This window comes from Dromaius novaehollandiae, chromosome 14 (assembly GCF_036370855.1).
Source record: "Dromaius novaehollandiae isolate bDroNov1 chromosome 14, bDroNov1.hap1, whole genome shotgun sequence".
Classification (NCBI taxonomy): Eukaryota; Metazoa; Chordata; class Aves; order Casuariiformes; family Dromaiidae; genus Dromaius; species Dromaius novaehollandiae.
This window is the reverse complement of record NC_088111.1, coordinates 7,697,112-7,719,942: the sequence shown is the minus strand read 5'-3', so window position 1 is coordinate 7,719,942 and position 22,831 is coordinate 7,697,112. Positions and strand designations below refer to the sequence as shown.

The 22,831-nt window shown below is 43.1% G+C and overlaps 1 long non-coding RNA gene across 2 annotated transcripts in view; it reads left to right on the top strand.

Annotated features, from left to right (window-relative positions):
- Positions 1-22,831, top strand: part of LOC112992822 (uncharacterized) — a 49,915-nt gene that overhangs the window by 14,332 nt on the left and 12,752 nt on the right. For both annotated transcript variants that reach the window (XR_003261616.2, XR_003261617.2), the window contains exons 2-4: positions 4,681-4,791; positions 18,927-19,360; positions 20,443-20,560. This is a non-coding gene — a long non-coding RNA (uncharacterized LOC112992822). The remainder of the gene's footprint in view (positions 1-4,680; positions 4,792-18,926; positions 19,361-20,442; positions 20,561-22,831) is intronic.

Genomic DNA, 22,831 nt, shown 5'->3' with positions numbered 1-22,831 from the left:
TTATGCTGCTTTGTGAAACAGAAGATCCTTCATAAGAAATGTATCGTACCTGAAGCAGCATCACTTGATATTTGCCCTTGTAGAGCATGACCCTTTGGCCAAAGTTTCTAGTGAGATCATGAAAGACAACGACTGTTGGGACAGTCAGTCTGGAGCTATATTTACATGCTTCCAGTTGGGCTGTATGGAATATGTATTGTCTCTTCAAGTATTGTGATTTTTCCTGAGTTTTCATGATGGGAATGTTAAGCCATCTGCAAGTCTTACAGCTCTGGTTTAACTGAATTTATAAATTAATTGGGGATATGAGAGAAATCTGGTTCTAGAATGAGACCACCCCCGGCTGAGGGTTTCCACAGAAATGTTTTTGATTTCACCAGTGAATGGTGGCTTTATGCTGTTCTTGCTGCGTCTTATCTAATGTGTTATTGATGCTATTGCATTTGCTTTCAAACACAGTCATTAGAACATTTAATTTGCAGCAGCTGTAATTTATATTTGTAATTTTGTCTAAGATCAATAAAGGAAACTGAAGAGATTTATAGTCCTAGTTTCATCTAAGATAAATTGAAACAGGCTCCATTTCCCTGAAAAGCTTTATTTAAACAGGATTTTAAAAGAACAAAATGAATTAGATGAGATATTTGCATGCAAGTATGGGTAAATAATCCCCCTTGTGTCTGGTAGATATATTAGAAATTGTGAACATGGTCAGTGTGTTCTTCTTTGAAATACAAATAAACTCCTGGGAAGTGTTACCTTAATGTAGGACGTAATGGGAGTCAAGTAACTATTTTAAAATGTTCCTTAACAGCAGCAATCGCTAAATATCCTTGAGATCTCTTGTATTAAAACTTCATAATGAGTTTGTAGTTGCATGTTTTAAATACTGTCAGGATCAGTCTGAGATTGGAAAGCAAGACCCTGAAAGCAAGGCTCTTTTTTATTTTACAACAGTCCTTGAGTGTGGCTTGCAAAAATGCGTTGATGATTTTCAAGAAGACTGCAGTCATTTATGAAATATTTATGTTCTAAACACTGCCTCATGGCATCGAGAAGAGGTGCCTCTCCCATACAGCAATTAGCTGAGGGATTATGCTGGACAGAAAAAACGTGAGTGTAATCAGGCCAACTCAGTGCTTTAGTGCAATTTCGAGATGAGCTTTGTGGAAGGAAGGAAGGCCTAATGAACCTTCCTCCTCTTGCACCGCAGCAGGAGGAGATACCAGACCAGCACCCAAAAGACCCCCAGACTGGGGGGAGAGAGGGGGGATTTTGTTGCAGCTGACCCTTGCCTGGGCATAGGTTTGCAGCTCATGCAGGTGCTCAGCCCTTTAGATCTGAAGCAGATCCAGCACAATGCTGCGTGTAGACAAATATATTTTTTCTCCACCCCCTGCTAATCTGACTCATCTCGAATCCAGGTGCCTTCTGCCAATACTGCACTGGCATCCCTGTGCCAGGGCACGTGCTGTTCTCCCCTGTGATCTAGCCAGGCTTGAAATTTCTGCTGGTCTGGAGACCACTTCGGTTCCTATTGTCGTGTGATTGCATGAAAATGGCAGGTTTCACACTGAAGAAAAAGATTATTTGTACTTCCTGGCGGCATGGGAGAAAGCTCCACAATGCAACCCTAAAACTCCCCAATGGGCAGCTGCTTTGTGGATAATTTTTGCATTATTATGGTGTTTTGGCTCTGGAGTTTTGCCAAACTGCTCTCCCCTTCTGGAGCTGGTTTGGCTCTGAGCCCCTTCCTGAGCCTCTGCTTGTCTCGGTGCAGCAGCAGCTCCAGGGCTTGGTGCACTCGCGGCCCCATTGGGGTTCCTCACCGTTGATGTGCACTGAGGGGAAAGGAAGGGAACAGGGCACTGGTTCCCGCTGGCACCCATCTCACCTTCCCTGTCTTTCTAGCCTCACCGGCTCCCCTCTGCTCTGCTCACCTATGGGTTCCAGGACGTAATTCTGGAAAGATGTGTGTCCAGCCGAACCACCTACAGCCTGCAGGCGTTTTTCCCCCCGTGGAGAGCAATCCAGAGTGGAAATTGCTATTTCCAGTCTGTGCTAGCCTTAGATTGCTTTATAAAAAATCTGTATTTTCTACTTTGGCAGAAAGTTTTCTGGTACACACTTCCTCATGTCACATCCCATGAAGGTTACAGAGATGCAAGCATATAACCTGACTGTCTGGGTGTGCATGTTGCATTTAGTGAGGGAGATCTTGTCTTTGAATGCCAACTGTCAAAGGCAGCTAGACACTGTCCTAAAAGAGACATGCTTTCACCTTTTCCTTATTGAAGCTGTTTGAATTCAATTAAGTTAATATGTTTTTATATAGTACAGTACTGCCTCTCTACAGCACCTTGTAAACAACAGCTTCTACTGTTAGCACTCATCCGGCAGCTTGGGTCTAGTCATCACATCCGGCAGCTTGGGTCTAGTCATCACAGGGGCTGAATGCTACCGTTATGATTGCGACCTTAATATGACTAATTTCTGAACTACAACAAATTGCTATATGGGCCATGAGACCATAAAACCCATAATTATTTCTAATATTATGACTACTATTAATAGTAACTGTATGTACGTTAAAACAATTAGATATGCTATGCTAACAAGGGATTGCGGTGCTAGGGCGAGCACAGAGACAGACCGGTCTATGGAAGAAGACAGTCCTCCTTCTGAGGATCTTCTGATCTACATACATGATATGGAAGCAAATGTGTCAAGGAAAACAAATCTGAGAGGCAAGGAGACATGCTGGGCATCACATAGTGAATTTAATAGTAAAGCTGGGTAGTAACCTGCAATCCTGAACCACTGGTAGACTCCAATCATTGCAGTGTTCATCCAAACAAAGCTATTGTGTTCAGAAGCCACAGATGCTTTGTTTATTGTGCGCAAACAGTTGAACTTGTCAGTCCATCTATTCTTTTTATTACCCAATGTTTTCCTTAGAAGTTTCTAACAAAGGATTCAGGTGAAAGATTTCTTGAAAATGAATAGCTATTTGTGAGTTGGAGCATGGTATTGGATTTCACCTGGTGTGTTTTTTGGAAGACAGATTCAAAAGAAGCGATAGATAACACAGCCAGATTTAAATGGCTGGTAGCCCAGTTTGAGGGCTTGCCGATAAGACGTGATGGCCGTGTACCCCATTGTCAGGCTGCAGGACTCTGTCGTCAGTGTCATAAAGCTAAAGGCCATGCGGATGCAGAACGGTCCACTCTTTTGTCATCATTATTGAGACCAGGGTGGGGACTGACTCTTCCCATGACTTTACATTTGTATATCCCTAATATTTACCCACCTCTGTGGAATGAATTGTGTGAGTGGAAGGAAGGATAGCTGACTTTTTAAACTGCAAAGTGAGAGGTCTTCTACTAAGGATAAAACTAGAAGTCAGCAAAGAAGATTATAACCCCCACCCCAGCATAGTCAAAGTATCTAAAGTGTCTTCTCTAGTGCATTCCACATCTGATTTTGGGGGAAGAGAAGGGAGACCAAGGAAAATGCCCCCAAGTTTAATAAGTTCTTAAGATGGGTTTTTCTAACCGTTTTCAGGGCTTTCTCTGGCAAGTGAGTACACGACTGAACTGAGCTTTGGAGCCCACCGCTTCAATCTGCGGAACATCAGCTTTGGGAGTCAGAGCTGCAGTCGAGATCGGCAGCCTCTCTGCTTTCATGCACCGTGGCAGTGGGGAGGTGGGGGCATAGAGGGAGTGGAGATATGTCTCCACGGCTTGGGTCCCTGGGGTGAACGAATGAAAGAAGGGGATGTTTAAGAGACGTATGCCATTAAGCCTATGTTTCAAGTCACTAAATAATAGGCAGTATTGTGAAGCTTCTCCAGAAGGAGGCTTCTGGTGGTACCTCTTTCTGTGCCTTCCTGCTGTGAGACATTGTGAGCTAAAGTTCAGAGGAATTGGTACCAAGGAAGAAGCACTGAGATAATAACCTTGAAAAATCAGAAGAGAGAGGGGGAAAAAAAGGAAAGAATCAGAAGAAGAGCAGAACTGTCTCACCCTAAAAGCATGCTGTAAATGAACTCCTGTGCTTTCAAGCTGTACGTCTTCATCAAAGCCACCATCTTTTCAGTGTGGAAAAATGTATGCATCAAGATTTAAAGACTGTACATATTGTGCACATTGTAGTCCATGCAGCCTAAGCCAGTGATTGGTATGCTGCTGGTCTGCAACACAGATCATCAAGGCTATGGAAATGTTTTTAAATCTTATGCTTGCAATTATAAGGAACAGTAGTTCCTACTGCCTCAGGAGAAATATTGTGCTATAACTTCCTTTCTCTAAGCATGCAGGTCTCTGTTGTTAAGAACACTGACATCTATTCAAGCATGTTTTACCTTTCAAAAAGCCACAGACAATGCTGGGGTGCATGGGAATTTTGTGGGATTTGTTAGCTGCTGGGCCTTCTTTTCCTGGAGCTAACCATACATTGTGTTACGAAGAAAGACCCTTCATTTTGCTGTTCTGATTTATTTTCTCTTCTAAACTGTTGCATGCATGTATTGTTTGTTAAAGGCTGACAGCCCTGGAGACCTAAGCTCTTTATTTATCCATACAGAGTGAAATTCCTCTCTCTGTAGAGCAGATGCCAAAGGCACTAATTGTCAATGGCACTCTTGCACACAAAGATATCCTTTCTCTATTTTTCATCCAGAATAATTTTGCTGTGTGAAGGAGAACTCCAAAGGATGAAGCTGAGTTGGAGGATTTACCCGACAGAGGCAATGGGACTTCAGTGTAAGGACCTAATCCAGCCCAAGCGGAGGTGAGAGGAGGAATGGCGGTGTTGCCATGGATGTGGGATTTTTTTTCTTGTGCCCTGCCTTTGCTCTAAGGCCAAACATTCTTTATAGGGGGGATCTCAGAAGGAGCGGAAGAGCTGGATTGTGCAGTTTGAGGTGACTGATAACTTCTATTTTGTTGGTAGAGCCTTCTACCAACTACCTTTTACCAATGACAATGTTGTTAGGGGCGAGCTCAGAACAGTTTGCGGTGGGAGCTCTGGGGATGAGCACACCTCCACAGTAGGCACTCCTTAACATCACTGCCATCCCCGCCATCACAGTGTACATCTCAAATGTGAAATACCTTTCATGATTTCTGATTAACTTTGGTCAGTTTAGAATTATCCAATATATTCCAGTTGAGCTCCTTTAGCTTGCTACTCTCCTCAGCTCTGCATGGCTTATTAGTAGACATACCTGGCATCCACTGGTCCCAAGGTAACTGATACCTCCCATCCTTAAACAGTCAGTAATGTTGGTGATACTATTATTATTCTGGGGACACAAAGAAAGAGAGGAAGGAAAGTCTTGTAACAGAAAAATGCTTTTTTAGCCTAACATACTGGATTTAAATGTGGTCCCAGTGTATGGGCATATCACAGCTTGCAGCATATGCTTCGTCCTTCAAAGACGGAATTCTTAGAAGCTACCAACTAGCTACCGACAGCCTGTATAGACTAATACTCAAAAAGCATTTTCATTTCCTCATTTTCTTCTGTAAAATGAAGGTGATGTTGGGGGGAGGGGGAACTGAATTCAACAAAAAGCTGAATTTTGATCATCTTCTTTTGCATTCCCTTAGCCACAGTGGGCTGTATCCTCCAGCCTTACTCATTTCACAAATCCCAGAGAGCAGGAACCTGCCATTTAGTCTGTGAAAAGATAGTAGCTTTAGCCTAGTGTTTATTTTGCTATAATGTTCTACAGCAATGGCTACAGGGCATCTACTCAAGAAATGCGATTTAATTTTAATTACATCAATTTATGTTCATTAAAAAGCCTCCACAATAACTAACTCTGGTATTGAATTGTTTTGTACCTCTTCCTAATGCACTTGGACAATGTTTATTTAATTTAATTGACAGTAAGGGTGAACTTACAGAAGGACTGTAATTCATGCTTTTATTGAAAGGGGAAAAACCCCAACTTGGAACTATATTACTTGCTACAAAAACAAAGTAGGGAAATTCATCAGAGCAAGCAGTATATTCAATTTTAATAGTTTCCGTCATCAGAGTCTTTTAATGGGCTTTCTTTTGTTATTACTCTAGGGCATTTGAAGCTGCCCATTGTGAGAACTTGACAAACTACACTGAAATGAACCCGAATGGTAGATGAAAGCTTTTAACAGTGTAACCTGTTCACTTCCCTCTGTCTTTGGTATCACTTTTTCTGGAATCAAAAATACTCGTATCCCCCCAAGAGGTGTGCATTCTCTCCCTTTTTTAATGAGAACCTTTGCTTCAGCATTTCATCACAAGTTGTGACTTTGGAATGAATAATCAGGCCTGCTTCTGGTTCGTGAAGATCCTCTCTGCATCACAACCAGAAAGGTACCTCCAGCTAAGCTGGTGATAGTCCTTAGCCTTTCCATGCTTGGATCTATGGAAAATTAAGTCTTTAACCTAACTTTTAACTTGGTCTAAAAGCAAAAAAAAAAAAAAAAAAAAAAAAAGTCTAGTTTCATGAGATGTTTTAGATGTCATAATGTCACAAAATAATTATACGCCATTCTTCCTATCTTAGGAGGCTTTGGCATGTTAAAATGAGATGTCCAAATGATAAGGATGAGTGTGGTTTTGTCAGACCCCAGCATCGCAGTGCTTGCAGAGTAGCTCAGAGAAGCACAGCAGGGCTGAAATTGGTGCTGCCTCCTTCTACCAAAGGGCAGCAGTTATCTTCTCACAGCTCTCCCAGTGGGCTTGCATGAGCCAGGAGGCAACTGGTTTCTGCTTACATCCTTCCTTGCAGGAGCCACATGCACCTTTGGGTTCAGTGGTGGAAAACTCCCCCCAAACCATCACCTAGAGGATTTCTCTGAGTCAGAGACAAAAATGTGTAATCTCTGTGCTGTTTCTATTAAGTATTCCCAAATTATGAGATACTGTTTTGAAGAATGGGCTTCCACTGGGTGTGTAGCAAATAGTTGAATTTGGAAGGAAGAGTTTCAAAGTTGGCCTCATCTTCACAAGCTGTGAGCGTCCAGCCACAACAAGGTCACAGGAGTCTCTGGATTTTTTGCCGGGGGGGTGGGAGGGAGGGTGAAGGGGAGAGCAGAAGGTGGTTTTGTGGAGCAGTGAATTACCCTAACCAGTGAAGTGGTATCTGACAATACACTTCACCGTCTCTCTGGGAAACAGTCTCTAAGCTCCGGCTTTGCAAGAAGTTGCTTGGTTGCAAGCTGAGCATAATACTTTTGAGGTGACAAGATTTCTTCCTGTGCTATAATAAATAAAGGTAAGTATGATGCTAAGGATTAATAAATGGAGTTTATTTGCCCTGACAATCACCCTTCAGTACAGAAATCAAAGGCACTGATGAACTCCAACCTCACTGTGTGAAGTTCTTACGATGTACTGATGACTATCGGGTCTCAATAACTTCCAGGAATGTGTAAGTAGCATCAACAACAGCTATCACACAATTTCATTGGGCTTTCAGATAAGTATCTAGAAGTAGAACCAGGTTTTAGAGGTATAAAGAATGCAATTACCATTTTAATATCTCTGCACTGGGAACAGGAAGATTAATTTTTGTAGGTCTATTTTTGTGTTTTTTTCACAGGTTGGGAGAGATATGCAAAAAGCTGGCAACAATACAGTAGAAATAAATTAAGTGCTGCTGATAGCTAATTAAAGGAGCACAACTAGATAGCAGAATTGTTGCAAAAATAAAAATCTTTTGTATTTTAAAATTGTGCTAGAGTTTTGATTGGATATCCAAAAAGGAAGAGAAGAAACTTTGTCATTGTTTCTTATTCTTTCTTAATGAAATCTGAACCAGCATTTTCAAAGGAAGACTATGTCTCAGAAGTCCACAGAATAGAAAAATTACAGTTTTCTTTCCCTTCAGGCTATAGTTATTGTCATAACACTCTTCAGTGTATTTATTGCAACCTGTCAATTCCCATATTATAAAGAACAGCTATAGTGTGTTTTATAGATTAATTTCCAGCTCATTCACTGCTTCCTGACAAGGCCTTTAGAGTTGGTGCAAGAGAAAATGAACTGCTTCTAAACGGTGTGGATGTGTGGCTACTGTATTGAGATCCAGTTTAAGAAAAGAGGTGGAAGCTGGCAAATCTACCAGAGAGCTGGGCTTATCCTGGGGAAAAGCAGTAGCGCTTTGGCACAGGATCAGCAGGAGATGTGCTGCAAGCGGCTGGTGACCTTCTCTTTCCCTTTAAAACTTGATATGAACGGAACATTTGTAGCTGTGCCACATCCAGGAGGTGGAAGGGAGGGGGGATGTCTCTGCCGCAGTCTGCACAGCAGTGTACAGCATCATGTCAAAATCAAGATGGACTTGATAACTCTAATTAGTATTATCTCCCTATAACATGCTGCCAGGGATGTTGCTAAGATGCTGTGTGGGTCGGCAAGGTGGTGAGACAACAAATGACAACCAGAAAGAAGGATAGAAACAAACCCTTTAAAGGGCACGTTCCACATTTTTCCTGTCTCAAGCATTATAGATATTGAGCTTCCATTTCAGAACTGAGATGAAGTATGGAAAATCCATGACTTCAGATTTAGCCACGAATTAATCTATTCACCAGGCAGAAAGTTTTAAAGTGGGTTCAGGCGTGAGGCATCATACTGATCTCTGCAAGCAAAAACAAAGTCACCGGCGGCTGTACTGTCAGCTACAGCATGTCACGCGCCTGACAACGCACCACACCAGGAACAGAGAGGTGGCAAATTTTAATGGTCCATTAATACAGCTGGTCACATGTGTCTAAAGGAGAGGAACATTGGTGTCTCCAGCATATTCCTGAGGCATCCAGTGCTTTGTGCCAAAGGCGCTGAGAGTGCTATAGGTGCCATGTGATATCTTCTGCTTTGGAGGATGCAGGGTGGGAGGGAAAAGGAAGGATGCAAAATAGGTAAACCTATGGGACTCTAGACTATTGCATGTTACTTGTGTTGCCGAAACTGGACTTAATGGCCTGGCTTTCCCTTCCAGTTTTCTGTTCCTGTTCACAGGTACCTTGTGTGATTATATGACATAAAGCTGCTTGCTGGCAGATGAGAAAATGAGGGCGGTAGAGTTTATAACTATATTTAGGCCCTTGTTCATCAGGTCTATGTTCTGCCTCAGTCTGTGGCCACTATTTTTGAACACTAGCCTGCAGAAAGCACTCGGCACAGGAGCTTACGTCCAGCTCTGTGGGTCTTCATCCAGACTGCCGTTGTCTGGAGAGGTGCGGATGTATTTATTTCTCAGTAGGGACCATATTTTGAAGTCTTAGACCTTAGTGAGGTAAAACTCTGTGATCTTGTGAAGTTAAAGGTATTGTGTGTGTGCACTTTATGTCAGATCTATGTTATTCCAGGACATCAAAATAGCATGCGTTCTGTCCATTTTTAGCCTCACAGGACTTCAAACACTGAGGGCCAGCTGGAGGTTTCGATACAGTGCTCCGTGTCATCTCAGTGGGCACTTCTCTGCATCTTTAATGCTTTAAAAAGTGGCTTTCTTGGCACCATGGTTTTGACCTGAATTTTTCTTTACTGAATAAGCTGCGAGTTAGGTTGATTTCTTGGGATAAAACAGAGGCCCTAAGCTTCCTTCAACAATAAGCTTAAAATTATAAACTTACACATTGAGTGAAGACCTCCACTACATCTTTATGCAAAGAAATCCTATGATCTTACCTCATCCTTACTTCACTATCTCTCTTTGAAGGGATAGATTGATGGCCACTCTGCTGACATCTGTTTTAGTGAAAAAAGTATAATTTAATGACAGAAAATTTATTTTAGCTACCAGGAGAAAGTAAGGGGTTTTTTTCCTCTCATTTTCTCTGTTTTTCACTTTTTGGTGAAGGCGTTCCCTTTTACTAGTAATCATGTGATTTGAAGGTGCTATTTCTTGGCACCCTTTTGCTGTGTGCCGCCCAGAAATAAAAGTATTTCAACAACCTGGTTTTCACACTAGAGTAGGAAAAACAGGGATTTTTTTGCCAGATATCATTGATAACACTTCAGTAACATGAGGTCTGTGAAAAGCATGCATCTGAGCTTTCCAAGAGCTTATTCCATGGGTTAAGGGAGCTCCTGTGAGAGCCGCAGGCAGTTCTGCAGTTAGGAAACCCAGCGTTGCTGAGAAGGGCCAAGGCTGACTCACCCTCTCGCCCCTGCGTCGCTGCGCAGATCGCTCCAGGGGCCCCTGGCAAAATCCGGCAGGAGCCTCCCGTTCTGCCTTGCCCATGCCGGCACGGAGGTTGTCACCATTCCTCTTTGCCCGCCAGGCTGAGTTGGGGGGGATGGTTTCTTCAGGAAATGTCCTACCGCTGCTGAGATGCCTCTTTCTGTGGGTTGTCGTCCTGCCTTGACATTGCCAAGTGTTTTAGCTTTGCTGTCTTGCAGTCAGTTCCTTGGCAGTGGCTTTTTTTTTGCTGGTGTTGTTGACATGCTGCCTTCTGTGCAGCTCTGCCTGCCCGTAAATCTTTGGAGGAGTGGGCTTGTGCAATGAGAAGCACTTTGTGCTTGGGCCTGCTGCGGCCCTACGTGGGACTTGGTAAGTCCCTGGCCTGCCTCCCTGCCAGCTGCAAAGAGAAGACCATCTGCCTGCCCTGCAGAGGTTTGCTGAGGGTAAATGCCTCTTCCTTTCCTAAAGTATCTGAGTTTCTCTTAGTCACATTAATACAGTTACCTAAGCTGGACAGACAAAAGCTGATAGGTACCCTTTGCAAGAACGATAAGTATTTTGATGATGCTGAGCACTGAACAACTCAGTCCAATCATTTGCGTAGTCTTAAGTACTTACACCATCTAGAAAAATATATACTGGATATGTTCAATAAGCCTTTATTTTGAAAAAAAATTATTAAGAAAGATGCAAAGATGGGAGAAGTATGTGTTTAATGTAAACAGACCTTCAAAATCCTTCCCGTTGCTGGTTTGGGAGTTTTAATCACGGTACGGGTCCCCACTGTAGCCGGTGGTGATTTCCCGTTGGCCTCTGCCCCGTGGCGGTCTCCGTGTCCGCTCCGTCGTGCCTACCTGGTGGCCAGGACTGTAGTGGCAGCACACCCCTGGGAGTCACCACCGAAGAGCCTCAACTGCTCTGCTGTAGACGTACGTATGCGTGGTGGGATCGCAGCAGTACAGCCCTCCATCGAGCCTGCTGCATGCTTTTAGGGACACATTTGCTCCCATCGTATTCGTCTGAATCAAGTTGATGGTGTTAATAGGGCAGTGGCAAACCATCTACCCTCTGAAGAAGCAGCTGCAGATAAGCAGATGGTAAACTGTGAGTGAATTTATTATGTGTTTTGGAAGGGTAGTACTCTTACTAGAACTGATAGAAAGAGCAAGTGTTTTCTCCCGTAGAAAAATGCTTATTTTTTCTGAGAGATGAGGACAAGAAGGAAAGGAAGAGATCCTTCCCTTTCACGTGTGTTTCCTGATGGAAGGAGGAATTGTTGATATTCAACAGAAAAATCTGAATTTTATGCAGAAAGCCAGTACTTACTTCTGTTTATTTTTTAGTTTACTCAAAAGAAAAGCTATCATCAAAAATGCTTCTGGCAGAAATGGGTGATCGGACATCATCTCACAGCAGACACACAAGATAGAAATGAAAAAAATTCTCTTACAAACTGTGTTTTATTTTATAACTTCATAGCAGGTTATTGTGCTTTAAAAAGAGCTTTGACTATTACTGAAACAAAAGACATTTTCATTAAAAAAACCCAGAAGAGTGAAAAAGTCTCTGAGAACATTCTTTCAGATTCCTGAATGAATTTGTGTGACTGTTTCTGTGAGCCCCTTTCATGTTCGTGTCCTCTGAACGTTTCAGCGGAGAGTGTGGCTGCCTGAAGAAGAGCAGTTTCTGCTTGCATCTCGCATCGCACACTCTTATACTGGAAATCGTGTTTGAGTGAGGCTGGCTAGGTTCGTAGCTGGGCTAATCAGAGGAAAAAACAGTGCCACATGACTGAGATAAATAAGCATGGCAGAGCAAATTCTGACAGTTATGCCAAAGAAATTTGAATTAGACAAACCTTTGATGTCTACAAAGCTGGACTTGATATCCTAGTGGGAACAGGTTTTCCCATTATGTGTTCGTTTAATAGTTTTTTGCTCTAGGTTGGGTGGAAATAACACAAAAATGACTTTTTGACAGACTGTATGCTTGCCTCTGAACTCCCAGGGAATGCCGAGATGTAGGCAGACAAAACGATGAGAAAAAGTAACAGCAAATGGTGACTTTTATTCCTTGTTTGCCTCTTTATTACTTACTTGTAGATCTGTGTGGGAAAGGTTCATTCTTGAATAGTTACTCCAAAGCCTCGCACAAGTTGCAGTCCTGTCTACACTTGGTTTATACTGTCCTGATCTTTAAGATAAAGGCACTATAAACACAGCTTATAAAATGAGGGCCAAACCCTCAACTGATGTGTGAGATTTGCTACGCTGAACTCACGTAGGTCTCGCTCAGGTAGATGTACTAATAAGTGCAACTAATACTGTGCTGGGAAGGTCAGTCCTGAGGAGGCAAAGCACATTTTAAATTTACACACTTGGGAAGCCTGTGGCAGGGGTTGAAACTTGGCATCACTGATGCAGGGAAAACACAAAATAAATGTGAAGACGTCTGCCATGGTCAGTTTTAAGTCACGCGTTTGAAAAAGATGCAATGTGGAATGCAGAGACTTGATGTAGACAATTTTCTACTTCAGCAAGAATGCTCCTACCCCTGCTGATTAGTTGACATTTGTGGTCAAATTATTCCCAAAGGTACTGGCAGTTTTATAATTAGGCCCTGACTCAGAGATGCTTTCTGCTCATACATCACCCCGTACAGATCTGCAGTGTGGGGAGGTTTTGAGTTGCAGGTGTGATGTTTGACCTGCATTGACCAGAAGTAACAGGAATAAAGGGAGAGCTGGGATTAATCCAAGTGTATTTGCTTAGCACGGAGGCTTTTGCAGTCAAGCTTCCACTCAAGTGAATTCTTCAGGGTCAAGAAGTGTTTATTAGATGGATGGGAATATTCCAGCCTGGGTAGGCTCTATATTTGCTGCAAGACCTTGTCACCTTGGAATAAAGCATAACTGTGTTGCCCAGGGCCACCGACGGGAATGGCCTCATGCCTCTCCCACTGTGCTGAAGCTGCTTGGAGGGAGAAAGAAGAAGCACCGGACAAGAAATGGTATCCTCATCGTTCCACATTCTCATAATTTCACATATTTTTCTGGTAGCAAATGACTGCTCTGCGGAAAACCATGTTAAGAGTGAAACCCTGCATTCCAGTGCCACAAAATGGGATTGTTTCTGTGGGTTTTAAGTGCGGGGTGCCCAGCACTGTGGTGAGATTCTCCTCTCCGATGTGACAAGGCGGTAGTGGCACTATACCACGGGGTTCCTCGGGGTGACTTTGCCCTCTGCTTGCCCTTACAAATGTTGTTTCTTGTCGGCATCCTCGTCTCACTATCTTCTTCAATGAAAACACTAACAGCTTAGCTAAGTTTTCCCTCGGGTATTTCTAATTCTGCCTTAATAAACCTCTTTCCACCAGCTAAAGCATGCAGTTTGCATACAGTGGGAGGCTTGTGCTTTGTTATCTGCTGTTGTAGAGAAGCTGCTTGGACTTGGATGGCCAACGTCAGAGATTGGGTCTTAAATGTAGTACCAGGCAGTCCCATCTTTTAGTGAAGCTCATGATAATCAGAAAAGAAAGGGCAATAATGAGTGATTTCCATTGTTTTCGTGCCATAGTAGACTTTGGGAAAGACTCAAAATCTGTTTTTTTTCCAAAATGTTTTGTCAAGATATGGCAGAAACGTGAGTATGCAGAGATAAATTACTGGAACACTCTTTCTACATTTGTGTGCATAGATATAGACACATGTATAAATATGTATGTGTGTGCATGCAAATATATAGATGTGTATGCATGTGCTTGTGCAGATACATATTTATATGTATGTTCATGCACATGCACAAGAAAATCATTTTCCCTAGCCTTTCTCTTGTTTAATAATAACACTGAAATACTGGTATTCAACAATCTAAATCCTCAAATGCACTGAAGAAAGGTAGATTTTAATGGTGTTAAATGAACCATTTAGCATAGAGGGCCTCTCACCTTCAGTGGCACACTCTCAAAATGAAATCCAGTGTTCAGATACAATAATAAAAAGAAGAAAAACAGTATTACCTGTTTAAAGAGAATATAAAAATCCAATTAAGTTCTGAATTTTAATTTGCTTGCAAGCATGGGTTTGTTGCTCTGTGAAAAGAATGAAAATGTAAATGACATTTCTGTGTGTTATCGACATAATCCAGAGGCTAGAATATCCTGTCACGCTTATTTTGTCTAGCAATGATAAAACTAAACAGAGTTTTAACTGAACTTCTTGTAAATGGGCAAATAATCAAAAATGAACATCTTTATATTCTGATCTTTCATTAATTTATGTATAAATGCTGTTATAAAGAGATTAGTTTTTACAAAAGAAAATGAATTTTGCTTGGCACCTGACAGCAGCGAAGGGCTGTAACACATGAAGTACTGCGGGCAGGAGAAAGCTAGAGCGGTCACTGGCTTGTGACCTGTGCATTCAAAGACAAGAAGGGGAGCTCTGAAATCAAGAGGCCGGTATGCCATTGATGCACAGACACTTGGGGCAGTTGTGCCCCTGTATCGCGACCCTCCCCTAACCCATCTGGTGCCTAAATGCAGTGGATCGGTCGCATGCGTCTTCTGAGATGTGTGTCGTATATGAATTGGTAGCACATAACTAAGGGTGGTGGAATGAAAGGGCGGCAGGGCGGGCGTGCAGGGGAGAGCCAGCGTGGTCGGAGGCTGCACAGGTGAGTTTGCTTGGCTGTGGCAGCCGTGGCAGAGGCAGTGCAGTGAATCCCAGTGCAGTGAGCTCTGCTCCCCTTTGCCGTGCGTTCTTCCTGCCTTTCCTTCTTTCCTCAGATTTATTTCATTTGGATTCAACAGCGTAGAAGGAGATCTGTACCCGGACTCTAAGTCAGCAATTAAGATCCCATCTACATAAGGATGTCACCCACAGGCTTTGCCTAATAACGGGGTTGTCCTAGCCAGGAAACAACAGCAAACACACCGGGATGGCCCTGTGCCCCGCAGCGTGGTGTTGCCCAGCCCTGACGCATCCTGCAGCAGGGCTCGTGGCTGGGAAGCGCAGTGCCGAGCCGGAGCTGAGCCAGCACAGTGTCGGGTATGACCAACCCAGAGGAGACAGGTAGGCTTACTGCTTCATGTTAAATATACCGCTAGGAAAAGAGATCTAACCAAACTGATAATGAGGTAGCACCGAATACATCTGTGTAAGTGGCACCCGCAGAGAGGTAGGCATAGCATCCAGGACTTCTTGTGCAGGTCAGGTTACGCCTAGCCAGTAATGTTTCGTATGGTTCATAAAGATAATATAAACTGGGCAAAAGGCAGAGTGTCCAAAACCACATTATTTTAGTAGAGCTTTGCACCTGATGGTGCAATTAAGTCTTCAAACAGAGGAATCTTTTGGGTATTGAGCAAGATTGGAAATTTGACCTCTTTGTTGGTGTGTAATTTTTTTAAATATCAGGCTACAGGCTGGTGGGTGCCCAGCTTGAAGAGCACCCAGCCCTCCAGTGTGCGGGAAATCCGCTCCTTACTTCTGAAATGGCTAGAGAGGCTGTTTACACACCCTCCGAGTTTTGATATTAGATCGAGAAAAGATCATTAAGCAGTTCATTTGACCTAGAATTGCATAGAAAACAGAACTGTAAAACTGCCAGATCCACTTTAATAGGAAGCAACGTTATGTGTTTTCCATGAGTGAAAGCCATTGGCACTGCTCCTGGCCTTTGATCTCACTGCAGATTTTATCATCTCCTGACTGTTCGTTGTGTTGGAGAGGTACCACACGGGTGGGAATGGCATCATTTGAACCCAGATCCTTACACACTTGGTGAAGTTACACGTCCTGTTCTGCATTTCTCTAGGTACAGAAAGTTGGCAATCTTTATAGTTTGGGATGGAAGTAAAAATTAATCTTGTCTTTATTTTTCTGTATCCAGGATTGTGTTTATATTATTTGTGACTAGTGTCGTTCTACAGCATCTCTCTTGTTCAAGATCGTGTTGCCTGTGAAAACGAAAAGAATGAATTACGATTATAAGTATATGCTGAGGTATAATATAAAACATATTTAACATGACAAAGCTAACACTGTATGATTTTAGCCTTGTATCATTACATAGCCTCAAAAACAATCTCAGCGACTTATTTCAGTTTCTCACAATTCATTTGTTATGCAGGCAGCATCACCTTCCAGTGTCTTATATGAAAGCAGCTGGCATCATTCAGCCCTGTAACACTAACCTCCTTCATGCCTCTTCAAAGGTGGGACAGTGTCTGTAGCAAGGCAGCGTCTGAAAATTAGCCACACGTTTGTAAACATCCTTTAAATCTGTTCTCAAAGTCAGAAAAAAACAAGTATCAAAATGACTGCAAAAGCTGTGGTGATGCAGATACCAGTTTACCCCAGTACTTCCATGCTTTTGCTTCCTGCACACCCTCGTGTCCCTGAGAACGGTCAGAAACTGAAGCTGCTTTGCAAGTATTGCCCTGTCATCTGTGCTGGTGGAACTTAAGGGCCTGATTGTGGCCTTGTTTTAAAAGCCAAACACTGAATTCAATCAGCAGAAGATTAAGCCATGCCACTGCTTTCTGATGATGATGATAAGAAGTTCATAGCAGCTGAGTTATTTGTGTTTGAATATTGAATCCTGAAAGGATGATACCTGGTTTTTGTCAGTTCTATGGAGATGGAGTAAACATTGTTGAATAGCACTGTGACAGAACAGCATTGGTTATTAAGATCTATTCTGTTAAAACCATCTCAGTTTGCAAAAAGGTCTTGTTTCATTGCAGTGGGACTTGTCTGTGTACCCTGTTACTTTTGAGCACTGACTCGAATACTGCACAGTAACGAGAAGATCTGGAGCGGTTTCAGAAGGGCTGTTTGCTGCACTCTGTCTCACATACTGGTTTTACTACAGAGACGCCAAGTCCCTCTCCACAGTTCGTGACACAGTTTGTACAAATGGCATCTCACACTGAGCACTTGCTCTGCAGTCTTAATGGTCCTTTCCAAGAAAGAAGTCTAATAGTTCATTGAAATTGCGTTTAGTCTGCAAGCCCCCTGGAGCTATTACAAATGCAATTAATGTCTCCAGATCAGGACAGAAATGCAGAGGACTCTGTGCTGTATTGACTTAATATATCATAATGGCTCTGTCTGTGCCTACTCTGGCTATTACTTGTCCGAGGGGTATGGCACGCAGCACAGTTGCCAGCGCAGCTTTCGGCATGACTTGAGGGGCAGGAGAGTAGCAGAGCAGCCTTGCCCCGTGCCCGCTGCACAAGCAGGGACGAGGTTGCCCCGCTAGCAGCGGGTAGAAACTGCGGCTCCATTTCCCCATAAGTCTTCCCTGGCAAGTGGCTTTAAACACCGCAGGGGAGCTCTGAAGGCAGGAACAGCGGCCGGGGGATTGCCGATGCAGTTCGTTTGCTGGTCCCGGCTCGCCCGGTGCTTGCTGCCACCCCATCGCATCCCTGCGCGCAGGGCAGAGGCCTCCGGGGGCTCGTGCATGGACGTACAGGCGCCAGGCAGGCCAAGGCCCGGGAAGGCAGACCCGGCAGAGCCCTGGCCTTGCCGCTGCGACCAGCTCAGCCGTCGTCCAGGGGCTCGCTCTAACCGGCGGGGAGAGGGGGGCCTCGGGAGTCCTTCACGCCGACCCGCAGACCCTCGAGCCCGGCGGCTGAGGCGTATGTGACGCTGCTGATGCGGGAGCCATTTCACCATCATGCTTTTTGATTTAAGCGGGGCAGGAAATGCAGGGCACTTCGTGAATGGTTATTAATTTCAACCAGTGGAGCCTGATTTCAGTCGTGTGTTTTCCTGATTTTGAACAATGAAAAAAAAATAGCTAAGCAAATCTGCGTTTGCTCTTACAGATTCCCCCAAGTGCCGGGGGCAGTTTCAGATCCAGTGGCTGAAGTTAAGCTAAATCAAGCACAGCTGAAATGTAAAATAGGCAAGGGACAGCTTCCCTCTTGATGTCCTGGCTGTGCATGGGGAAAATCTTTTTAAATATGTTGGAGAAAACATTTGTTTTAAAATGTCCATCATCTGTGTTACCCGTTCTTTTAGGTTGTGTATCCAGTCATTGAACACTGGAGTATCAGTGTTGCAGTATGTGCTCCCATTCCAGTTCTGAATCATATTGGAAATATCAGCTCCTAAGTACTTCTATTTTTTTAGCTGCCTTTTTTTTTAATGAAACCGGGGCTAAATTCATGTAAACTGCAATCTGTTCATGGATAGTACAAGAACAAGAAAAAAAGGTTCATTGAATAAATCCTTTTTACAAATGACTCGTCTCCAATCACAGTGCTGCTTTTGATATGAAGATGCAGAAGTACAGAAGTAACTGAAATATTGATACAGCTGCACTTCAAAGCAGAGTGAAGGAATTTGAGATCTTTGGTGCTCTTCAGATTTGCACCATTTGAGGATCAGTAGTATAAACACATATTTAAATGCAGACAGAGCATGATTGCAAAAGAAATCGTATTGACGTGCGTATATGCTTTCTTAGACCATTTGAGTGTATTTTCACTATGACAATGTCATTCTGTCTACTTATTTGGAACTTTTTGAATTTATTTCAAAAAACAATAACGCCTCCCGATGCTAATGTAGGTATACCTAAAAATGTATTTGCAGCATTCAGCTTAGCAATGTGCAACTTCAATCCTAGCATTAAGCTTACCTGTCTCAGAGCTCAACATGTACCTAGGTAAGTGCAAACCCACGCAGTTTTATCTTGTATTAAGAACCCTCATTTTTCCTTTCCAAATACAGACTTGGAGAGGCAGGCTTCCCACTGAAGTTGTGATCAGAAATGGATGCGTCAGCTGTTATCTGCAAACTTGCATGCTTGTAATCACAACTGCTTGTATGTGCCAGAAGAAATTGGAATATTTACAGCTTTGCATTGCAGCCGGAAGGAAACAATTACAAGTGAAATACAAACATACAGTCACATACATAAATATATGGAAAAGCACAAATATGTGCATAGACATGCACATTCACACTGGTCTTTAAATAGGATGCCAACAGGAACAAGCAGAACACATGTTTGCAAGTAGAAAACGTTACCATAGAGGCAGAATATAAAAGCATGTAGAAGCAGAGGAGAAGGCAGGTGACACAAGCACAGAAGTTGTGGTAGCAGCGGTGGCGTGGTGCATCTCTTCTGTTTCAGGACTTCCATGTGAGGACAATACATAAAGGTGAGCACACTCAAACAGTTCTGGTGTTGCGCTAGAACGAAGCTGTGTTTACCCTGTATACATTGCACTCTTTCACTGAGAAAGATAAAGCCAGGAGGAAGGTTTTGTGTGGATGGATAAACACCTCAGTGTTTGCCAAGTGTAATGAGAACCACCTCCTCAGGAACTCTCCTGTATTTAATTAGATCAAATATGCAAGCAGGATGAATGGGTTTAAATGAAACCAAAATTTTGCCTTCTAAGGGCAAAATGTTGGCAGCTGGGGGGAGGGCAGAGGGTGGGTTCTAGGTGGTGAGACTCCCTGGCACTGTGCTTTCTGCAGATTCATGTTTCCCCTTCACTCTTCTTATTCCTGGAATTGTAGCTACTGTGTGCATCATCCAAAGGCCTGATCAAGCCTTATTCTGTCATGAATACACAATAAGTACCTGCTTTTCTTCTGACAATGCAGATAGGTAGTCTAAATTGTGTAGTTTTATTCCTATTAGGATTTTCTTTGTCTATGTGCTTCTTGGGAAATCAATGCTCAAAAGACCAACCTGTGCATCTCTAACTTACATGCAGTTCTAGGCTCCTAGTGGAAGGATTGAAATCACAAAGAAAAAGGCTCATTTAATTTACCTTGAGGGATAGTCCATTTTTCAACTAGAGACAATTCGAAAAGCACAAAGCATAATGCCAGTATCTTAGTCACTCTCAAAAATAAAATTAAGTCTTTCTCAGTAGGCAAATAAATGTCAGTGTTATGTACATTTGCATCCAGCAGCAATTCTGCAGCTAATTTAGCATTAATTGATATGCAAATATATTGCTTATTATGAGGGTTAAAGCATTAAATAGTCAAGTCTGGGCCAGATTTGGTCTAGTGTCAAAGCAGTGATTTGCCACCTACCTAGTGGGACGACCAGTACGCAACGATCGTCACAGCTGGCACAGACCTCTCTTGAACATAGCCGTCGCCCTGGTGGACTGAATACAGTTCAGAATAGTATGGGCCAGGTTGCCAGCTGATGTAGGAATCACAGGTCTTTGACTTCTGTGCAGGTTTGTTGGTTTATCTGAGCTGGAATGCTAATTTACAGATGGCTGCCTAATGAAACCAAGAACTGGCCTGGATAATACGAAACCAACACGTCAGATGAGAAAAGAAGCTGCCATCCAACCGAGAGGCTACCAACCTTCTGATAAATGGATGCTTCTGTGAGTAGGATTTCACAATGCTAAATTCAAACCAATGTCCTTTTGGGTGTCACTGGTAACTATTACTTTATTACTTCTAAAAGTGACTGTAAGAGTAACATTTTGAGAAAGGTGCATAATGGGTAAGGAGTCTATCAGAAGGACGTGTCTCAGAAGACTTCGTGCAGACCCATGTAACCAAGCGTTACTGTTGCTGCACTGCAGGGACACACAGCAGGCAATAGGGGCTGCGGCCACAGCCCCAGGAATCCTTTCCAACCCCAAAGAAATTACAGATACCAAAAATGGAATAGGAAGAAAGAGAGCGGTTGCTTTGGATAACCCTCATTCCAACATATTTACACTTAAGCAAATGGCTAGCTATTATAGTGACTCTTTTCATGAGCGCATGTGCATAGAAACCCCTTGCCATAGGCTTTCCCAACTGGTGCTCCTGGTACTGCTGCTGCAGCAGCAGGTCAGAGCGTACCTTGTGTGTGCTCTGCTTCCTTAATAGTCCTTTCGTTGGCTTGCTCTGTAACCATTAGCTGGTTGTTCAGTGCAATCTATATCTGTGCTATTTGCTCTGTCCACTTATGGCTCTTACAAGGCAAATCACTTGTTTATTCCTGCTTGTAGTGCTGGGAATGAGGACTAATTGCTATTAGAGGATCTCGTTGCTCTCGTACAGTGTGTCAGCTGGACATCCCAGACTCCATTACCTAGGGAAACCGCCTGCTGATGAACTAATCCTTTTATGTTAACAAGATGGCTTCATAACGACACGCCTACTGCAATTGCACTGACAGGCTTGGCACATACAGAGTTGGGATAGAAGCAACAGTGGGCCATATGCTGAAGTCTGTGCTTAGGTAGATGAAAAGCTGAAGGACAGAGGGATGTATTTCTTGCAGGGCAGGGGAAGACACAGGAGCGTAGTGGTGCCCTGTTGGCAGAGGGGTTTGCTCAGCTCCAGCTGGTCTTGGTGGAGAGCTCGTGTCCAACAGCTGTTCGAGGCACTTCCACTTGGCTCTGCTCTGACCCCAGAAGGAGGCTTTTTCTCCCCACTGGCCCCAGATGAGGTTCCCACACCTACAGTAGCCATCTGTGCTCTGTTCCAGCAACAGAGACTCTGTAGCTAAAAAATTATATCCATGGAGCCCTCCCTAAAACCTGGGCCAGCATAAGGAGGGCCCACCAGATTTGTTTCTCTTGAAATGTGCTCTTCACTGGCATGCATAGTTTCCCTTTGGCTTACCAGATCCTCTTCAGCTTACTGCAGTAAGCAGGTGTTTCTCCATATTTCCAGTCTGTGAACTTAAAGAAATTCAAAAATAATTTATCATTTTATAAATAAGTTATACAAGCTGTCACCATAAATCTGTCACCATGCAGACAGGTGCAAACATGCGCAGTATGGGGAGGAAGGGACTGACACTGAGATCAGAATAAAGGCCATTCAAAAGCAATTACATTTCCAGGTATTAGGCAAACACAATTATTTAAACTGCTAGTCAAAACAGTTGATAAAATAGATAATTAAAAAAGATTGACCTGAAAGCTGATTTTAAATTATCCTGTAACGTGCACATAACTCAAATAATTGCTCTCTCATGACCCAGCCTCCATTAGAAGGAAATTTCATCTAGGAAAAAAAAATTATATATTCAGCACACGGTGATTAAAATAAATACATATTCTCTCAAATGCTGGAAATGATGTGAGGAACTGTATTAAAAAGTGGGAATGAATTAGCCCTGCATTGCAAACTGTAGTGTGGTCTGTCATTTTAATAAATCACACTCAAGAGGCATTGAAATAGAAAGTATGACAATGCATTAAATCTACATCAGCCTGAGAGCACAGAACTGTTTGATGACCTATGGTATGTAGATATATAAAAATTAAGCTTGGGAAAAAGAATGAAGAAGATAATGTGGTTGCTGAGATAACTGGAAAGTTTGGTTTTGTTGTTTGGATTACAGTTGCTCCTAAATGACATTGGGGGTCCTATTGTGTCAGGAGCACATAGCTCGGGAGCTGGCAGCTGCTGCGGAGAGATTACATTTACACCAGACTAGGCAAAAAAAAGGCAAAGACAAGAGGACTGAGAATCTGCACAGGCAGATTAGGGGCCGGATTCCCAGATATATTTAGGGCATCTCAACAAGGGAGATGGAAGCCTTGGAGGAGTTTCAGGTGCCCTCCGTGACTTGCACAGGTCACACATGGGTCTGATACGAAGGTGAAAGCCGAATGCAAGTCCCGAGGCCACGTTCAGGTCTGTAGTGC